At 40.8% G+C, this 21,825-nt stretch overlaps 1 pseudogene; it reads right to left on the bottom strand.

The window, feature by feature from the left end:
* LOC147448635 (protein TPR3-like) overlaps positions 1-21,367 on the bottom strand; it is a 34,623-nt pseudogene extending 13,256 nt beyond the window's left edge.
* Between the last annotated feature and the right edge of the window lie 458 nt (positions 21,368-21,825).

The following is a 21,825-nucleotide window of genomic DNA, read 5'->3' as shown; positions in this document are numbered from 1 at the left end:
TCATGCTCTACTCTCATTGGACCTCCCCAGGCCTAGCCAATGGTAATTAAGAAGTGTAAGCGATAGCCTTCTGACATGTGTCCCCCTTTCCCCTTTTGTGAGAGCTTTAGGTAATTTAATAATTCAACTAAACTCTCATTGGACCGCTTTGCCTCCTGGCCAATAGGAATCAGGCAAGCCATTGGGCTGTTGAATGCTCATTGGACCCCTTGGGAGACTGTCCAATAGTCTTATAGAGGACTTAATTCTCATTGGTTCTTTTATTAAGTGTTTTTAAATTAATTAAACTAGATTTACTCTAGCCTAATTCTCATTGGTCCACCTCCAAGGCCATCCAATAGGAATTGGGTACACCTTGTGGGCATCTAGGATAGGGAGCTGACATGTGTCCTTCATTCCCTTTGTGTAAAGGGAGCTTGTGTGTGTGTGTGACTTTCTCTCTCATCCCCTACAAGCAAGGCTAGACCCCTCCTAAGTAGGGATTTGTAAAGACTTTTTTTGACACACACAAAGCATGCAATTCCCCCATGGTTGACCTTTGGACACAACCTTTGAATTTTGGAACCTTAGCATTTTGGAAGTCTTAATGGGCTGAACCTTAGTTTCTTTTTAGCCCATTGTTGCACATGGCTCTTTTGCACATGGCCCCCCCTTTGGATCCCTATTTTCCCTGCTTTGGATCCCTACTGTGGCCGGTCTGCTAGCTTAACCAATATTCGAGCTTTTTCTCTCCTGGAACTTCCCCATATTATATGATCAGTTTAACATGAAAAAATCATTTAGGAGAATTAGATATTGATTATTATGACAGGCGAACCCCCCAACCAACGTTCTCGCATGGGTGTCCAACTGCAAAAAGGTGAAGCGGGCAAATTTTTGACAGGATGTGAGCTCTGACAGTCAGCGGAGGAGGCGGACGGTCAAGCACTTGGCTAGCGCTGACTGGATGTCTGCTGAGCGTGGTCTCTTTACTGTGAGCGTGGTGTGATTGCGTTTGCGTGAAGAGAGAGGGGAGGGTGCCCCGGTGTGACTGGGGCCTCACACGCACATGGGGAGTGTTTGACTTGAACCTGAGTAGGCCATGGAATCTTTTGCTGTAGCTTTTATAGGTTTCATGGAAAAGAGGCAAAAGCAAGTCTCTGATTGGCTGGTATCTTATGAACGTCGTGAATACTTTGTGAATGCATGGAGAGGGGGGGATTCATTATGATGCGTTAGTTCATGGCATGGTACACATCAGTCCAAAAATAAAGTGGGCCACCCTCTTCAAATCCACCGAACGGAGGCCTTGGCTACATGCAAGAGAGCTAGCAGAGCAGCCACCAAGACAAAGTGGGTAGCCAGCTAAGGCAATGCAAGACACTGAGCTTGCGGATGACAACCATGGAGCTAGCAAGCAGAGAAAGCTCATTGAGGGAGATTGGAAACTGGTTGGTGGAACTGCATTCTGAATATCCCCCCCCCCCCCCCCCCCCCCCCTCTCTCTCTCTCTCTCTCTCTCTCTCTCTCTCTCTCTCTCTCTCTCTCTCTCTCTCTCTCTCTCTCTCTCCGATGCAATGTCTATTCATCTACCCACTTCCAACGCCTTAACCGCTCATGAGGCTATAATGTAGGATTCAATACGATACAAATGAGAGAGAGGCTCTCTCTCTCTCTGTCTCTCTCTCTCTCTTGTTTGTGTCGTATTGGAAGCCTACACTACAACCTCATGAGCTATTAAAGCCCTGGAAGCGGGTAGACGAAGAGGCATGAGAGAGAGAGAGAGAGAGAGAGAGAGAGAGAGAGAGAGAGAGAGAGAGAGAGAGAGAGAGAGAGAGAGAGAGAGAGAGAGAGAGAGTTTGTACTGTATTGGAAGCCTACACTACAACCTCATGAGTGGTTAAAGCCCTAGAAGCGGGTAGACAAACAGTCATGAGAGAGAGAGAGAGAGAGAGAGAGAGAGAGAGAGAGAGAGAGAGAGAGAGAGAGAGAGAGAGAGAGAGAGAGAGAGAGAGTCTCATCCACACCCTAGGCTGTTTTCAGCGGATGAAAAGTGAAGGTGTGTCTGTAGATGCAATGTTTTCTCATGGCGTGCATTGATTGCAGGATATGTCCAATAGGGTCAGGGAGGGAGATTGTTTGTCGCTATCTGGGTGCCTTGGTCATCATGTATACCAAATGTTCTCACTTCATAAAGCACACAAAGTGTTTGAGGAGCTTCATGTCGGGGATGTCTTCTCTTGAAATGTACCTATTGCGAGATATGCCTTGGGCAGGTCCAAGGAGCTTTGGGTCATTTTCAGCATATGCAAAGCAAGGGTGTCTCTCCTAATTCAATCATCCACACCCTGAGGGAAATTGTTTGCTCCTCTATGGGTGAGGTGGTCAGCATGTATGCCAAACGTGGTGCACTTCATAAAGCATACTAAGCCAGGGTGTCTCTCCATATGCACACTCTCTCATGGAGTGCATTGATTGCAAGATATGTCCAAGAGGGGTTGTTGAAAGAAAACGTTGTGCTTGGCACTACTTTGGTCGACATGTATGCCAAATGTGGTGCACTTTATAAAGCACAAAAAGTGCTTGAGGAGCTTCATGTCTAGGATGTCGTCTTTTGAAATGCTCTGAGGTTGTGAAATGGGCAAGTCCAAGGAGATTTGGAAGTTTTTCAGCGGATGTGAAGTGAGGGTGTCTCTCTAGATGCGATCACATATGCTTGGACTATTTTCAGCTGATGTGAATTGAGGGTTTCTCTCTAGATGCATGTTGTCTCATGAAGTGCATTGATTGTGGGATTTGCACAACTTGGGCAAGGACAATGAACTTTGGGCTGTTTTCAATGGATGCGAATTGAGGGTGTCTCATCCACACTGTAAGATGTTTTCAACAGATGCAAAGTGAGGGTGTCTCCAGATGCAATATTGTCTCATGGAGTTCATTGATTGTAGGATATGTCTAACAAGTTTAGGAAGGGAGAGTGTTTGTCACTCTATGGGTGACTTGGTCGTCATGTATGCAAAATGTGTTGCACTTCATAAAGCATACAAAGTGTTTGAGGAGCTTCGTGTCAAGGATGTCGTCTCTTGAAATGCACCTATTGCGGGATATTCTAGGCAGGGCCAAGGAGCTTTGGGTCAATTTCAGCGGATGCAAAGCAAGGGTGTCTCTCCAGATGCAATCATCCACACTGAGTTTTTTTAACGGATGTGAAGCGAGGGTTGGTCTCTAGATGCAATGTTATCTCATGGAGTGCATTGATTGTAGGATATGTCCAAGAGAGTCAGGGACAAGAAGAGAGAGAGAGAGCTATTTTCAGTAGATGCAGAGAGAGGGCATCTCTCCCACTACAATCATGTACACTTGCACATGAAGGCATGTGGCATTACACAAGCATGTCACCAGGTTATCCAATTTGCATGTCCAAATGTGGTGCACTTCATATAGCACAAACATTGCTTGAGGAGCTTCCTCTCAAGGATGTCGTCTCTTGAAATGCACTGATTGCGGGATATGCCCAACTTGGGTAGGACCAAGGAGCTCTTGGCATTTTTCAGCCGATACAAAGTGAGGGTGTCTCTCTAGATGCATGTTGTCTCATCGAGTGAAAGATATGTCCAACCAGGTTAGGTCAAGAAGAGAGAGAGCACCTAAGCACTGTTGGACACCTCCTGCCATTGGCCCCGACGTGGCACTTTGCTCCCACTACAACATTATTTGTAATGATGCCGCGGTTCGAACAACACTGTGTGTGTTGCTTTCCATAGAATGGAGGCAGGGGTGGAAAGCATATGATTGCCCCCACTCCCTGGAGATGCAACCACCTTTGCTTGCATGCTGACAACATGGCAGATACCCAAAAAGTTGACATCGGCAAAGACGTAGTCCACATTCATCGAAAATGCCACGTTCATAGGGCTACAAGAGGCAATGTGGGCCCCTTTGTTGCATTGTCCCAATCCCAAATGTGTTCCACCTCGCGAAGCCTTCCCGATGTGTATCGTTTATAGCGGCCTTGCCCACGACCCATAGCGAGCTCCTAGCCTCTGATGGGAAACCAATGAAGAGTTTCCATAAAAGAAGTCATGATGGATACATCCTTCTACCACTAGTCCCAACATGGCACTTTGCTCTCACCGTAGCACTGTTTGTAATATTGTCGTAGCTCGAGCAACACTGTGCGCATTGCCTTTCACGGAATGGAGGCAAGCGTGGTAACCATAGGGTTGCCCCCATTCCCCGGAGATCAAACCACCTTCGCTTGCATGCCAACAACATGGCGGATACCCAAAAAGTCGACATTGGCAAAGACGCATAATGCAGTTTTCACAGTGGTCACTCACCATCAAAGCCCATTGTGAATGTTTGTAGTTTGTTCAGCCCGATGAACGACATTCACACGGGCTATGGCGACCTCCAAACCTCTTCTATGGGAAACTAATGAAGAGTTTTCGTAAATGAAGTCATGATGGTGAGCTCTCCTACCACTAACCCCGATGTTGCAATTTGCTCCTGCCACGACACTGTCTGCAATTGTGCCACAGCTCGAGCACCACTATGCGTGATGCCTTCCACATAATGGAGGCAGGGGTGGTAAGCATAGGGTTCCCGCCACTCCTCGGAAATGCAACCACTTTCACTTGCATGTTGACAACATGGAGGATACCCAAAAAGTTGACATGTACAAAGACGCATGTCTGCAGTTGTCACAACTGCCGCACACACATATACATGTATCGGTGGTAAGAGTGAGCGAGACCCGCCGGTAGGCGAGTCGTGTGAGCTAATAGAATATATGATGAGGTGGTAACAAACAAGCCCATAAATAAAGACCTATTGAATTTTCTCCAGCTTAGACGCATCATAAATAGCAAGCTGACTTTCGTGCACTACCAGTAACCTGATATGATCATTGTGAAACTGCACTCTTGTGTCTCCTACTGCTGGTAACGGCCTTCCACCTATTGGTTGGAGAAACTTAGATCTGCATTTCTCCCATGCATCTGTGGCCCATACACACACATAACCAGGAGGTAAAATCAGCACAAGCCTATTCACAATCCTCTTACATCCTTCCACCTATTGGTTGGAGAAACTTAGATCTGCATTTCTCCCATGCATCTGTGGCCCATACACACACATAACCAGGAGGTAAAATCAGCACAAGCCTATTCACAATCCTCTTACATACCTCCATAAGGTATGCAACTGTCGAGTGTCAGTAGCATCAAAATACCTATGCATCAACACCTGAAGAAACAAGCACGTTCAAGGTGTTTGAAAAAGCAAGCCCAGATATTCTCTTTTGATACAACCTTGAAAGTCATCATATTGAACAACGACACCTTGCCCCCTAAAGTTGACATTACATAGGAATTGTTTTTAGATAATGCTATACATGGAACCGCCTCTTCAAGATTTGTCTCAGTGACGTCATTGGTCATGAGGATGCCACTAGAGGGCTGCCACACATTAGGAAATTTTGGAGGTCATTTGGAGGGCCTTATTGAAGAGAGAGAAAAGAAGGCACAACCAATCAATAGCAACCTTACGTAACGTAGAAATGCATGGAAAATAACACAAAAATTAAAGAAAACATTTTAAAATATTGAGATTTGTCCCATTTTTGTAAGCTAACTTCCTCGTCTCACAAAGTAGGGCCCACTGCCAGTAGCCATCAAGTTGCTGAAACCTAACTACTGATTGATAGCTAACTCTCTCCCTTCATTAAAAGATATCCACTACCTTTATGAAAGGCTTTCAAAACTCATTCTCCCTCCGTTATACCTATGGCTTCGTCTTTTACCCGCCCAAGAAGTTATAGAGGTTGCTCTACACTGTCCCCAACTGACCTCACCATTAGTGTGCCAAGAAGACCATGTAGTAGCATAAGCACTATCTCAATCTCAAACTCTCTATTATAGATAATAGGTGTCAAGAGCAAAGGATAAGCTAAGGTTCTTGGGTTCTTATGCAGCCAAGAAGGAGAAAAAGATCGAAAGCAAAAAATATGTTTGGTTCTGCATGGAAAGCAAGAATTCTGGATTTCAAAGTCAAGGTTGGTAAGAAGACTGTGAAAGAAGTCTTTGTTCAACATGTTTTCACTCACTCTGATGTGATTGCTAATGTCGGTGATGTCTCCATGGTGCATAATCCACGGTGCAACTGTGAGTTAATTATTTGGCACTCCTCTATAAATGTTATCTTACATTTCAAATGTGAATCTATTTTTCTCTTCTCTTATTACAGATATTTAATTAGGTTATACAGATTTTTGTATTTATTTCTATTCTCTTACATTCACAGATGTTTATCCTTCCTCATATGAGGAATGGGAGCCACTGGAGTGCATTATAGGTCTCATCTCTGTGACCCATGCTCATATTGGGGTCTTGCAATATGCGTGCAAAACTAGCAAAAGCCTGCAGACAAGGGTATTTTCTTCTATGACCATTTCTACCAACTCAATCAAAGGAATCAAAGAGGAGTGTTGGTGAAGGTTTCACTACCAACCAACTGGAACTCCGTGGATTGGCCCGTTCCCAACACAACAATGAGTGAGGCATTAAGGAGCAGGCTCTATAGGGATGTTCAGAGGTCTCTCCAAAATTCTGTACCCACTAAATTGGTGAAACTTGCAAATTTTTGTCATGTTGGTCTCTTTGTTGAGTTATTTTATACCTGCAAAGCACATGTTGCTAAAACTATGCTGCTCTGCAAATCATTTGATTCCCTCTTTTGTGGTGATAAGCTTCTTGATCGAGGGTGGTATGTGAAAGAAACAGATGACATATGTTGCGAGATTGCTCTTGACACTTTCATTGTCAAGTATATGCTTGTGACACAGACATTAATAATATCCTTTTGGTACAAGCGTTCTCACATTGTGGAAGGTTGTTATGTGCCTATGGATCAAGAGGCAGCAAGTTTGGCAAACAATGTTGTCATAGACGTGGAAGTGGTGGACAAAGACCTGAATCTTATGACAGTAATTACAATAAGGTAGTAATACAATCTTTTACAAATTTGACATGACATCGTGGAGGAGAGTGCCGACATTGACTCCGTAAACTTTTATTTCTTGCTGGGCGGACGAAGAGTAATGCAACGAAGGGAGAAGCATTTTCTGTGTGGAGATCTTTCTGGCCGTATTCAAATTGTGTCCATGTAATCTAGCCTGAATGGCTTTAATGAAATGTAACTTTTTTGACTAGTTTAATCTTAATATCAAGTGTTTTCTCAAGGCTCTCTCTCTCTCTCTCTCTCTCTCTCTCTCTCTCTCTCTCTCTCTCCCCCCCCCCCCCCCCCCCCACCTTTGAGTATTTGAAACACATAGACAGGTAGACAATATCAATTTAAGGTATAAAAAATGAATCACTAAGTACATTTGTAAGTACAAATTCCGATGTTCTCAATTGGCTTAAGTAAATTCCTTGCAGGTATGGGACCAAAATGTCCTTCTATACGGCCAGAAATTACAGGAATTGCTGACGTCACCTACTATACGGCCAGAAAGATCTCTTCACGTCAGCAATTACAGGAATTTGGACTCCTTCATATTGATCATGTGCCTTTATCCTGTGCCACAATAATAGGCACTCCCTTATCCTCCTCTACCTCTGTTTCGTTCCTTGGCTCTCAGGAGCATTTTACATCTGCATTGTCAGGGGCTTGGTCTACTTCACATTGATCAAACCGCAACTTTCGTTTCAGCAGCTCCAACTGCAAAGCATACCAGTGTCTGTTCCTCTAATATTGGGGCAGTTATAGGGATTTGAATTCCAGTGGTGGAAACTGGCATGACTTCCTCATCACCGGTCATTGTTAAAGTTATTATATGGTCGTCGACAAAACTGTCTTCTGCATCTAAAACTCTTGGAGTTGAAAGAGATAGTAGATGCTGAATCATTGAAGTGCGGAACCTTTGTAAATATTCCAAGGTATAATTTTCCACAGCATTCTGCAAAATTAGGTTAACATGTGGTCAATACTTTAATTGATAATAGCACCAAGTTGGTCCAAACCATAGCACGGAAATACCTTTGACATAAATGGATTCAAAGAAAAAAAAAATGTAGTATGTACTCTGCATGGAGAAGACATCTCCAACCATAGGAATATAGGTCTGTCTAATTAGGCACTTTGACAGCTTTAAAGGTTGCCTTGTAGAGTTCATTATTTCCACAAAGCCTTCCATAGACATGAAGTAATCTTTTTACACATCTATGAACAGTGAAAGTTATTTGTTATTAACAATATTGAGGTCATCAACCATAACCCAAATAAACACTCAAGGTTTTATCAACACTCACACTCCTATTTTTGAATGTGTTCCTTGTATGGAGTTGATAGTCCAAACCACTTATTTGTCCAATTCAATGCATACAAGGCTCCAACAATTATTTGATTTGTATGGAAACACCAGAGTTGTGACCTGAAGCATTGGACAGTGGACAAACCATCTCTCCAATGTGCCATGAGGGGTGTTTTTTATTCGGAGTGGCACAGACAACTGTGTATCTATAACATATATTTTAGTATGGGTTTGCTGAGGGAGTTGGCTCTTTATTAAGCTACAATATAAAACAGGGATTTAATTAGAGACCAAATACAAAAAGAAAAGGATCTTAAAGGTAGAGAAGAGCACTTACTTTAGACATAAATAAACGATAGAGTCTGTAATTTGTGCATTAAGATCTTTCAAAATCCCAATATCAACAGAATCCAGAGCTAATTGCCTACTACCATCAGCAAGGGGAATAATTGCTAATAGTCCTTCTTTCATAGAATGTAAAAAATCATTGTTTCTTTCATTTAAGTCTGTGGTAACTTGCCCATAATTTCTCCTCTGGGCCTCTTCTTCAGCGGCAGTCTGTATCCTCTTTAAATTCTCTGCTTCCAGGTAATGTCTTTCTTCTTGCTCATCTCTGGCTCTCGTGTTCACATCATGAGTAACCTCATGAATCTTGACCCCATGATCCCGTCAGCCTGGTGGTATTAGCAATATATCCTTAATTTTAGGGTCAATAAAATCATTAGGAATGAGGAGCTTATCGTATCTCCAACGTACTCTCTTGAGCGTCTCACTATCCTTGTCCATTATTGTCACCCGATGTGCATGAGCAGCAACAATGGTGATGTCATTAAAATACTCCAGTAAAAAATCTTCTGCTGCTTCTTGAAGACAGAGCAGGGCAACAACCTTCCATCTCATTGTACCAGCACATGCTTCCTCGCAAATTTGCCTTACTGCTCTTTGGAAAGCAAGTTTAGGGACACAAAGCTCAATACATTTTTGAGCTTTCTTGATCTCTCTAAATAAACCCATGTTTCTCTGAATATTCTTCATTCTTGGTCCCTTCAATATCTTCATTGGTTTACCTAAAGTTTTCTTCTTACTAGCAGACCTTCCACATGCTTTCTTTGCAAGCCCTGGTCCTTTCCCTGCCTTCCTTGCTGATGCCTTTGTTCTTGCCATTCCATTGTAAGAGAAAAAATGCAAAGGATTTCTCTCTCTCTCTCTCTCTCTCTCTCTCTCTCTCTCTCTCTCTCTCTCTCTCTCTCTCTCACACACACATCATGAATCCAAGTGTGCATTTGTTACCATAAATAGTACACGTATTTTTTGGTTGCTAAAAAATATTTATTGTTGTCATACCACCCATTTAATGCATGTCCTTCTAACACGTGTACAATAATATTTGGCTTGCTTTGTTAAATTAAAACACTAACGGTAATGTCTATTATTGTATGAAAAAGGGAGAGAACAAAGAGAGAGAGAGAGAGAGAGAGAGAGAGAGAGAGAGAGAGAGAGAGAGAGAGAGAGAATAACTTATTTAAGGGGAGGATAGAAATCATATTGGAGAAGCTAAATACAGACATAGAGAGAGAGAGAGATAGAGGTTAGAGAGAGAGAGAGACTATAAAAGGCCTCTGCCTCCTTCAAAGTGCAGGAATCAGAAGCTTGAAGACCAACAACAACATTCCCAGTCTTGAATCTCCACTCCAAGAGCAATGTCTAGTCCTGGCAAAGGTAAGGTCAATCTCTTCACTTTCATTTGGTCCATAGTTTAGTTGTGTCTAGGAATTGTGCTTCAAAATGTAAAAGACCATTTAACATTTCACCAATAAATATTGGATCATGGTGCGCCAGTAGTGTTGTGGATGCTCGTTTACCTTCTCCATGTGCCATGATCCACTTTTGAAATTGTACAAAGGTTTTTTTGGTGAATAATATTCTTTAATGTTTTGGTAGCTATTTCATTGTATAAAAGCCCATCAAGTGGATCATGGCGCGCCAATAGCTCTATGGATGTACTGTGTGCGCCATGATCCACTTGTATGGCTTTTGCTCTTCACAACTATAAAGCAATTTTGCATTCTATCCATGCTAATCATCTTATGTTATTGTTTATATGATTAGTTGGGAATAATTGTGAGATACCTAGCTATAGTTTGTTCAAAAGTTATATGATCATGTGGTGGTCTTCTTTTTATTTATGTTTGTTGAAACTTATATTTATGAATATAAAATAAATGGCAGGATCAGGATCACATAGGAGGAAGAGGCAGAAAATAGATCCCAAGCACCAAGCAAGCATTCCGAGAAGACTATCGGAGCTGTTAAAAACTTCAATGAAGAGGAATGTAGACTTCACAGAACCTCGATATATCTGGTGCAAAGCTTGCCATGGGTTTGGAGGAGCCTGCTCTAGGTTTGGAGGAGCCTGATACTGATCCATCTGTCGAAATGGAGTCCCCTTCTAGTCCAAAATTTACTTTACCAAACTCACTTAAGAGAGATGTGGATTTTTCAGCACCTACTTTCCAGAGTGCCCAATGTGTTGCAACAATCCAAAAGAAAAAAGAGGCAATTATTTATGAAGACCCTACAGTGATTGGTGAAAGGCTTTTAAATTTTGTAGTTTTGTCTGGGGCTGGTGATAAGTTTGACTTTGTCTCCTCCATTTTTAATTCTCCATTTAACCTTGATGTGTTTATAGCTGAACAGAGTTAACATCTGAATCTGGAACGAGAGAAGTTTGAGCTTCACACTCAAGAGGGTAGGGTTAATGTTGGTGAAATGGTGGTAGTCCATTTGAAATACTCTAATCCTAAACACAGTCTTACAAGAAGTACAATCAGATGCCTCTGCAGCTTAAATGAACAGGAATGCAAGCTGGTTCAAGAATCCGGAGGTCATGGAGGAACACGATTTACCAGCAGATGATACAGAGGAGAAGGATGAGGAATATATTGAAGTGACGGAGATAGAGGAGTCCATTGATCTTGAAGAAGAAGCAAAAGAGGTGGAACGAAGCAATCTTCTCTCAGTGAAAACCTCAAATATCAAGCTACCTCTAGATGTGTCAGGTTTCAATGAGCGGCAAGCCACCTTAATGCTACCAAGAGTGCTAGATTTTAAATTTGGAGATAGGTCATACATTTTCCTTCATGATATACAAAGTATTTTTTGTTTGCGAGAGGACTTTGCAATGGCCACTATCTCCAAGTATTAGGAGGAGAGGAATGGATTTGTTTCAAATGACAGTAGTGATGACGAGACAATGGAGATCTCTAGTAACCCACTGGAATGCCTTAAACTCTGCTTTGAAAAGAAAGAAAAGTATAAAGAAAGCCTTCCTGATGAAGCCACATTTCAAACTATTCAAAAAAATCTCAAGCTATCAGCTAGTAACCAGGATATGGAGGATTGTTTTAAGCGATCCGCCGCCCAGGAGTCAACCGGATCAGTCAACCTATGGAAGAATGAGCTTTTTTGCAAGATGAGAGTTTCATGGTATAACATCCCCCCCCCCCCCCCCTCTCTCTCTCTCTCTCTCTCTCTCTCACACACACACACACACACACACACACACACACACACACACACACACACACACACACACACACACACACACAGAGACTTATTTTGTTTACAGTCATGGATTGTTGAAAAATACAACTTTCTTCGTCATCGAAAAAGGCAGTTTCATGGCAGGGATGCAGCTCTAGGACAATATCTTTCTAGTCTATGTGAGGCACCCATCCTAATCTTCCACAACGGAATGTCACAAGAGGGGAATGATGCAACCTATGCTTTCAAGACATTATCTCACTTCTTAGGTGGTCCAATGCTTCCACAAAATGCTGACAAAGTGATCCTCATCGACAAGTTTTTTGGGAGATCAGAATGTTTTGGTTAGTCGCCAGGATATACTGGGGGCCGTGCAACATATTACTATACATACACAGCAATGGCATTATCTTTAGGGAAAGAAAACCCTACTGAACTCTTAGAGTATGGAAAACATTTAATGATTAAATACAAGGGTGAGGTTCCAAATGATATTTGCAAATCATCAAAAGTTCGAAATAGTTGTGGTACATATTGAATTGAATTCTACAGGCATTTGTGGTACATCCGATCATCTAAACTCTTATTTCCTTGTTCCACCAATGATTGGAATATTGTATTGTCTCCCTCCACCTCATTTGACTTTCAAGAGCACTTGAGTTGTTGAATGCGTCTGCTCGCTTTCTTTTCTGAAGTTGCAAATGTCTGATTGCCTGTACGGTTGCTGAAGAGGCCAATACTTGCTTTTGTTGCATGCGGTGAATGATTCTACAATAAAACCACTGAAATAACTCCTTTAGATTGTTTGCCTTATTTCGAGAGCCTCCATGTGTGTCGAAGTAGGCATTTCTAGCCATGTAATGAGACTTCTTTAGGCCCTGGGTCTTCCATACACCTAGATTCCCATACTTTTGGATGAAGTATGGCAAATGATTAAAAATAATGTGCTACAAAACAAGAACTTTATTTAGAAATTTAAACACAAACTTAGTACTAAGACTATCTGAGGTGCTTTGAATTTACCATGTAATGAATGATTTGAGTATCAGTCCATGCTATCTTGAAGGATATTTTCAGGAGCTGAAGGTTTTGTTTAAACTTGCTGAGATTATCCTGCGATCAATCATCATTCTCACACATTTGAAATAACGTGTCAATGGAACGCCACACATCATCCTTTGCATTGTGAGTTGTTGGCTCTTGGTCTTTCACTGCTAAATGAAGTTTTGTCCAGTGCATATACTCAACTTTGCTAATTTAGGTAGAGTGATATACTCTCCCTCGCTTTGTTAGCTTCACATCTTTCATACCTCGAGGTTTAGATAGAAAACGACGTGCCTTGACAACACCTATGGATGGTTTGTAGGGTACATCTTTCTCATTGGTTGACCTTTTTTCGTCCCGCTAGATTTTCACATTGCCCCCATGTAGACCAATATTTGACAAAACTAGTTCCAAAGCCTCTAGAGCGACCAGTCATTTAGTTGACTTTTTTATTTTCCAAGCAAACCCAATGTATAGATATACCAACTTCTCTACAATTCGGCAGAGAGCATGCATTGTACAAATATGGACATTAACAAGTGGTATATCCAGAACTGGTTGAAAATTAGAGTCTTGATTGTGACGAGTAGGAGCCTTTCGCCACCACTTTGGGTCCATTACCTTTATAGGCTCCATGCAATACAAGCATGGAGACTTTGCCATGGCACCCATTCCACAATTATACATACACTTCAGTGTTTTGAGGTCACCTGCAAGATGCCATTGAACTTCAAATTCTCCTCTCCCATCTACAACCAATACCTCTCCTCGATTCATTTGCCTATCAATGATATCTGGAACAGGGGTTTGATGGAACACCCAAAATAAAATGTCATGGTCTTCTTTCTTTACCTACAAAATTAATCCTTATGAGATACGGAAAATAAATCTAAAATTTAGGTACAATAGAGGGCTTGCTAGAGTTGCAAAATTGGAGATAATTGGATTACCTAAAATGCACCAAGCCACCATATGTTGTTTTCTGATTGAACACTAATGTATGAAGGGTCATCAGTGGGACATTTGGAAAGAGACCTATTCATTAATGTGATTGTAACTCGCTCTAGCTTCTTCTCTTAAAGAATCTCACACTCATCTAGCTTCAAAACAAAATGTAGAACGCCACCTGCCTCTTCGAGATATTGTACAACTCTACCATTCTAGCTTGCAACGAAGTGAGGTCCATGAAGATATTGTTGTAATCATCATAAGTGACAGCAGTTCCCTGTGAGCTATAAATATCTTGAATATGAAATGGACATCCAATGAAGTTTGTCTGTTCATTATTGGTTGTAGTCTTTCCTTCCAAACACTTGCAACTGTTGGAAAAGCTTAGACTTTATTCTCTTCTTCACAAACATGGAAGAGATAGACTATTGAATAGCTGAGTAACCTCTTTTACTAACTCCAAGGGAGTCCAGTGTACCCTGTATATGCTTGGCAGGCACTACATTCTTTGTAATGAATCTGTCGATGACATCCCATTGCAAAACCTTAAACTTTTTGTCATGCATTTATCCTTTGCAAGACCACTAGTTATCAATGGCTTTAATTGCTTTCCTACATTGGCCTTCGGGTCTGTGTTTTCTTTGTCTGGATAGATAGAATCTCTACAAAGAAAGCATAACTAACATAAGCAAAAACTTAGATTAGTTTAATTTAATTAGACAATTTACAATGCTCACCTCAATGCTTGGATTCTTTTCTTAAGGCCGCCAGAGCCTATCTTCAACGTTTCAAGATTCCGTAGTTTCTTCTTTCGCACACGAGTGCCTAACATTGTCTCTTTGTTTTGTAATGACCGTACCTTTGTTCGCAAGATCTGTGATTCTTGTGTGCGTTGCAATACAGTCTTTTGGTCCTCATAATGCAAGTTTTAGAGTCTTTGAATCTCATTTGCTTGGTGCTTCACCATGTCTTTATAAGTTTTTGAAATTTTTTAAAGAGCTTTACAGTAGCCAAGCAATACATTCTCTCCATTACTTGCAAAGGTCAATAAGTTAGTGAGATTTGAAAATGCAGGGAAAGCATTGGTCATGGGATTTAATGGATAGAGTGATCCTTTTGTCCAAATATCTAAGTGTTTTGCTCCCTCTGCTATGAGTCTCTCTGTCATGATCAGTGTCACTTTGATGTTAGTTTTGCTTCGCTTACACAGTGGCGTATATTTGGGATCCAGGTCAATGTATAGATGATAGAAGGGTCTTTTAAGGAGGACATTTGTGGGGGTGGAAGAAGAAGCCATGTATGCAACAGTGCAAGAATGGGAGGATTTCTTTAAAAAACGCACATTTCAGTGAGAGTAGGAGAGAGCAGTTTAAAAAGTCCAATTTCCTTTACTTATACATTTCATGTATAGAAACCCCCTCCAAATTCTTCAATGTAATAAACAATTCCCCAATTATTCTTTAAATCATCACACCGTTTATGACACATGTGGCAAAATCTACTGTAAGAACTTTAAAATTCTAATTTAATATCCAAGTCTACAATTTCTTTTACCACACCCATTTTCTAGAGAGAGAAAGTCAAAATTCTATTTTTCTTAGAAGGCCCTCCAAATGACCTCCGAAATTTCCTAATGGCTGTGGGGAAATCGATGCCATTGCCTGTCAAGCAAACTAATTTCCATAAATACCATGTCCACCAATGCAATATGTTCAGCACTTTAACGTCACTCATACTTTGCCGAAAACATTTCAGTCACTCCTCTGCCATTTCCAAAGCTTGTGTACTGCATTTGAGGATAATGACAACAAAGCAACCCCTGCATTTGTGTATATCAGCCTCATAACCTGTTAGAAAATCAAACAGTAAGGAAATAGGATATGAACCCAACAATAAATCCACCTGCCTAAACCATGCACCAAACCTTGCTGCCCGAGAGATTATCAGGAAGCTTCGTTGTTCGACACTGTGTTCCATCAATGATCTCTAAAACCTTCCAAACTTTTCTCTTTTCCACCCTAGAATCTTCAATTTTTGGCTTAATATCTAGACCGCGGTTGCTACCAATAGATTCTGTAAAGCCCAAAGAGTTAAATTAACACCTCTTTTAACCTTCAATTTTTATTGTTGGTCAAAACCTCTCCTAGATTAGTTACCATTCCCAGCAATGAAGTAGGTGTTGAAACCGTCTCAATTCCAGTTGATGTTGCTGCACTGGCTGTTGCCATTGAGTTCACCCCAAGAGGCTGCATAAATTCACAAAATCCTTCTAAGAAGGCCTTTCCAGAATGGGGACTAATCACTCCAAATCAGACAAGGGTAAATTACCTTGGAAGCTGGCTCTACAGAACCACGAGAAGACTCGAACATCCTACTATCTGAACAACTCTCAAATGTTCGAAGAAGCCTCATACCATCAGCATTTGCAAGAATTTTTATTCCATTATCATTGGTAGTTACTGCTAGCAAAGACCCATCCTTGTTAAATCAAAGACAGGGGCTTGCTTGCAAAAAATTGGTTATTTTCAGACAGCGACAAAGAAATGACATTGGTGCCATGTATTATTATTGTGTAAATACTACTCTTGTTACTCATTGGAAGCCCACCCTCTGCATCAATTGTCATCAACATGTTTATATTATCCATGTCCCAAAAAAAAAATTTGGAACTCATCGCCTGTAGCAAGAAAACGGTTCCTTGTTGTATCAAATTGCACAACACCTAGAAATCGCTTTCGAAATCCAGAGTAAGTCCGTTTGATGGCTCCTTCACTCTCGTTCCATTCCACAAGAAAAGATTCTCCCTCCTTGCTGGTCCCACATGAAAACAACCTGAAGAATTATTCCAAAGGCACCAACAACAAAAGATGTCTTAAGATAATTTATCCATTAAAAAAAACCACCTTATCAAGCTCTGGTGAGACTTTACTGTAAACAATAATTTATGCTCCACACCAAATACATACCTTGTTCTATCAGCAATGTAGGCCATTGTTGTACACCACTGACCTGGAGCATCATAATCTACTCTTGAGCCCATAAGGTCATACAACCAAGCCTTGATTTTCCCATCTAGTGCAGTAGAAAATATGAATTACAAGCAAGCCAAGAAATCGAAGAGACTTAGTTTGAAATCCAAAAACCTCTTGTAATTTATTGCATGTAAAGATATCTGTACCTGAATGTTTTCTTTCTGATGGGGACATACTGAATACACTGGAGCTCCATGGCCTTCAAATGTATACTTCTTCAAATCGAAGAGACTTAGTTTGAAATCCAAAAACCTCTTGTAATTTATTGCATGTAAAGATATCTGTACCTGAATGTTTTCTTTATGATGGGGACATACTGAATACACTGGAGCTCCATGGCCTTCAAATGTATACTTCTTTCTCCTAGTAACTACATCTCACACCTGATTACATACAACAACTGAACCTGAACTTTTTTGTATGGATGCATGCAAACTCAAAGACAAACAAAGGAGGCTTCATGTATAGGTAGTGCCTATCAGCTGGTGGATGCGAGAATGCACATGGCATTGCTACGCATCGGCGGAGATGCCAAACAGAAACACTTGGTCTAACAATAACAAGGAAATATATATATGTACACATGTTTTATATATATATATATATATATATAATGTTAGAACGTCATCCTAGCATAGGGAGGACATCAACATAATGTCAATCCGAGGAGTAGGATCCGGCTAGGGCATGGAAACACACAAGTGGCTTGTGCGTGCCAAATGGAGGATTAGAAGGTGAAACCTACACACAAAGAAAGCTACAGAGAGGGTATGATGTTGCTACGAGGAGTGAGCACACTACTGACTCTACCATTCGGCCTAATCTCTCATACACAAGCTTAATCACGCACTACTCTCTAATCAATCACTAATCCAACTCTAATCAAGCACACAATGAGCATAGAATAGCATAGAATGACCACACCGGGCACCAACACTCTACACAAGCCTACACACACTTAGGAGCATGCTTAAACAAGAGGGAAATATGAAAAAAGAGAGAGATTAATCAACAAATCAACCACTAATCTTTGATTAATCAAGCATTGATTACACCATGAGTAAATGAGAGAGAAGAGGTTAGAGTTTAGCTATTGGCATGAGGCTGAATCGTCCATGCACGCGCGTAGGAAGCTCAAGAACTCCATAGCCATCTCCTTCTTCACAAAGCTTATCTCAAGTGAGTAAGAATCCCCTTTCACATTGTGTGTTTTGAGTTATATACTCTCTAGGCTTTTTAGAAGTGGCCGGGCACTCAAATGGCCAAACTCACTTAATCTGCTATCTGCACTGCCCAGGATCTAAATATAGCTCAATGTTTACAACTTGGAACTCTTGACGAGCCCAAAACATAATTACCACCCGCATTTGTGGTCATTTGACGGAAAATCCTAAAACTTAAGTGGCCGTCAATTGTGACCGTAACTCCATAGATAGTCATCAATTCCAACTCTTCTCTACATCTGTTGCTTGTATTTGCTTCATCTTCATCTTTACTTCGAATCCACATCATCTGGCCTCGTTAGCATTTACTAATAATAGTAAATAGCATCTTTGACTGGTCCGTTTGGCCATTGTTGACTTAGCTGCCAAACACTCCCCCCATCCGATTTCAGTGCACGTCCTCGTGCGCTACCTGGTTGGCTTGCACTGGAGAGATTTGAAATTGGTGGTAATGTTGTTCTGAAGAGCTCTAAGCTGTTGGGTTGACTTGTTGGTGAATATGAGATTAGTGATTTGGGTTCAAGTAAAAGCAATTGGCTTGATTTATTATGGGAATAAAGAAAAATAAAAGGATATGTATAGTGCGTTAGGGTCTGGAAACCTTGGATGACCAATGGGGAAAAACCTCATGGGAAAAAGTGCCCAAAGGTATGTGATCTTATTATGGGAATATACAATGGTGGGTGTTTAGGGACTGAATTAATTGGGCTTATATAAATAATGTGAAAGTGAATTGTTTAAGCCTTCTGTCCCTTGAAAAGGGTCGATGATCTGCCTTGAGTCTGGAGTTGTTTTGCTGCTGCCTGTACCTGCAAGGTGTGTGCATGGGTGGAACAATAAAGTGTGCGTAATGCAAATGTCCAATTATGGGACATTCAATATGCTTGCACAGATTTATGCATGGGTAAGATTATGCTGTGCGAGAGAAGTGTATTGATGGGTGCTCCTCAAAGTTTAATGTAGCTAAAAAAGTAAATTAAATTCACTTTACTAGCTTCCATTACTCTCGAGAAGGTCATTTGATGCAATGGTTACCACTCTCCTAATGTGCGCAAGTTCGTGTGTGTTTTGTTTTGAACACTTCGCCTCTCCACCATGATTAAAATAATACATTGACTATGCTCACCTATTCAGAATGAGCGACTTGATATAATTATGCTCAACTCTTCCAGCTTGAGCTGTAGCCTAATTAGCTAGACTCATAGACCACAGAAAAATATTAGGACTCGAAGCTTAGGTCTAACGCTTTGCTCATTTATCGGCTCAGCTGCCCGACTCTTGATTTTATTTTTATTTTTTTGTGACTTGACTTGACTTGACTACTGTCTTGAGCTCTCAACAAAGTATATATCTAGACATTTAGAGCTCAAATCCTCAAAAAGAGGGTTATTAAATGACCATATTGGCAAAGTAGGTTTTTTCTGCCATACCTGGGTGACCTTGGTTGTCAAAATTTCTTGTTGTAACTTTTGGTCCATTATCTGAGAAGATTGGCTAGTTTCATTTTGTTGGAAATGGGAGATGACTTTAATCTTCTTCTGCTCGTTTGTCTGCTTTGGCACCCATACGTATCTGCTATTTGTTGTTGGCTTATTTTTACAGACGACGTATTGACTTTTTGGACCTGTATCCTTTATCTGTCGCTGTTGGTAGCTGAAATTATCTTCAAGTTGTGTAAAATATGGTCTTGGTGCCTTGGGTAGCCAGATTTGTTTTTGTCCTCTGTAATATCCCTGCGCTTGAAGTATATTTGAGGGCACAAATATTTTTGTATGTACTTTCGAATTCAATTGTATCTGTTTCGTGCCATTTTTGGGAATCACGGTTGGTAAATTCCCTTGAAGATATGTAGGCCTTTTAGATTGAGAATCATTTTTGAACATGTTTCTAGCCTTGTTGTTCGATCTCCTCTTTTGAGTTGAAATTGATCTTGATTTTCCTGTTTGTTGTTTTGGTTTGAAGCCTTTTGCTACTGTATAGCCTGATATCTTTGGTTTGGGTAACCAAACATTTGGTTGACCACTGTAGTAGCCTTGCTCTTCTAAGCTATACTGGGAGGCAATCCATCCCATTTGTTTACCTGAATTGATGAGAGTAGGATCATTTACCCAAACTGGATCTTTGACATTGATGTCATTGGCTGCAACATAGGTTTTGATTTGTTGCTTGTGTCTTTGTTTACTCATCATTGGGTATTTTGGCTGAAAGACCTTTTATACTCTTGTCGAGGTTGTTGGTCTTGGTTTCCCTCGGGTGTTGAAGCCACTGCTGTTTGCTTTGATTGTTTAACTGCATTTGTGACTTCCTTGTTGGACTTTTGTTCTTCAAAGGAAGAAGTTAAGCCTCCTTGGACTTTTGCTTTTCCCTTGTCTTCTGCTGATAAACGTCGAGATGTAATTACTTGGGATGTTTGTACCTTTTCTTGTTGATGACATGCTTTGGTGATTTCTGCTTTTTAACTGACTTGAACCGTCTTTTGTGCCTCTATTTTTGAACAATTGTTTGAGTCTTTAATTTCCTCTGCCAGCTGGACAGAAGTAAGTTGACTCTTTTCTTCAGATGCAATGCTTACCGTGGCCTTTGGTTCACATTGCTATTATTGATCTCTTTGTTTGTCTTTTGATAGGCTCCATGTGCTTGATGCCTCATTTGCTTCTGATTGTTCAAGTTAATGATGATTTGTGTCACCTTTGGCTCTTTGGAATTTTCCACCTGCGAGACAATATTAGGATCTGAATTTATGACCGGCTCTGCTTTTTGATTCTTGCCATCATTTGAACACATTGAGATGTCTTTTTCTTGGCTTTGATACTTTATCTCTGCTTTTGTTGAATTCTTGGGTACATCCCTTAGCAATGAACTATCTGTGCTATTAGCATTATTATGTAGAATCTTTGATTCCACATTTCTGCTTGTTGAAATCTTCAGTGGCAAGTCCTTGACTGCCCGTCCCTACTCTGGTTCTGGATCACAGATAATTTCTTCATCCACTTCCTCTTACATGAATCGCCCGCTGCATCCTTGTCTGATCTTTCGACTTCATGTGTGAAAAATTCCAAGTTGACCATTTGTTGTAGCTGATCTTTTTTGGTAGCTTGATTTTCAATTGAAATATCATTGATTCCTTTGACCTCCAATATTTTAGTCATCAGTTTGTCTCTGGTATGCTTTGACAAGATATGATTTCTTTCGGGCGACTTTCGACTTGGAGACATTTGCTTTAATGATTCTGCTGCTTGCAGTCTGATACTGTCTTGGTTTTGCTGCTTCATCATATCTAAGTGCATCTTTACTGGACAATTGGGTATTAGATGATTAATGCCACATCCATAGCAATGCACATCTATTCCTATTTTTTCTATACTTGGTCAAGGTATCTATTCATAGTATTGTTGGTATTCGTTACCCATAGTATCTTTGATCAAATATGTCATTAGCATGACATGTAGATACTTAAAAACCAACATTGACGCTGGATTTGACTGATTACCCTTATCTTTTTCGACTGTGGCATTCTCAAGAAGCTTGTAATAGCTTCCATTGTAACCCTGGTAGATGGTCGTTTTAGCCCCTGCTTCTGTGACCAACTTTAATTCTACGTCTGTTATGAACATGTGATCCTTTATCTGTGGCTTTTGCATAGTCTTAGGACTCTGTAGTCGCTTTGATCCTGTATTTGGCTTTTGTTGTCCACTAAATTGTAAGAGAGTATTTTGACTCTCTTTTGCTGTTTGCAGTTGATAGG

The sequence above is a fragment of the Adiantum capillus-veneris genome, chromosome 10 (assembly GCF_014529385.1).
Source record: "Adiantum capillus-veneris isolate H3 chromosome 10, ASM1452938v2, whole genome shotgun sequence".
In the NCBI taxonomy this organism is placed as follows: domain Eukaryota; kingdom Viridiplantae; phylum Streptophyta; class Polypodiopsida; order Polypodiales; family Pteridaceae; genus Adiantum; species Adiantum capillus-veneris.
This window is presented reverse-complemented; position numbering and strand designations above follow the sequence as displayed.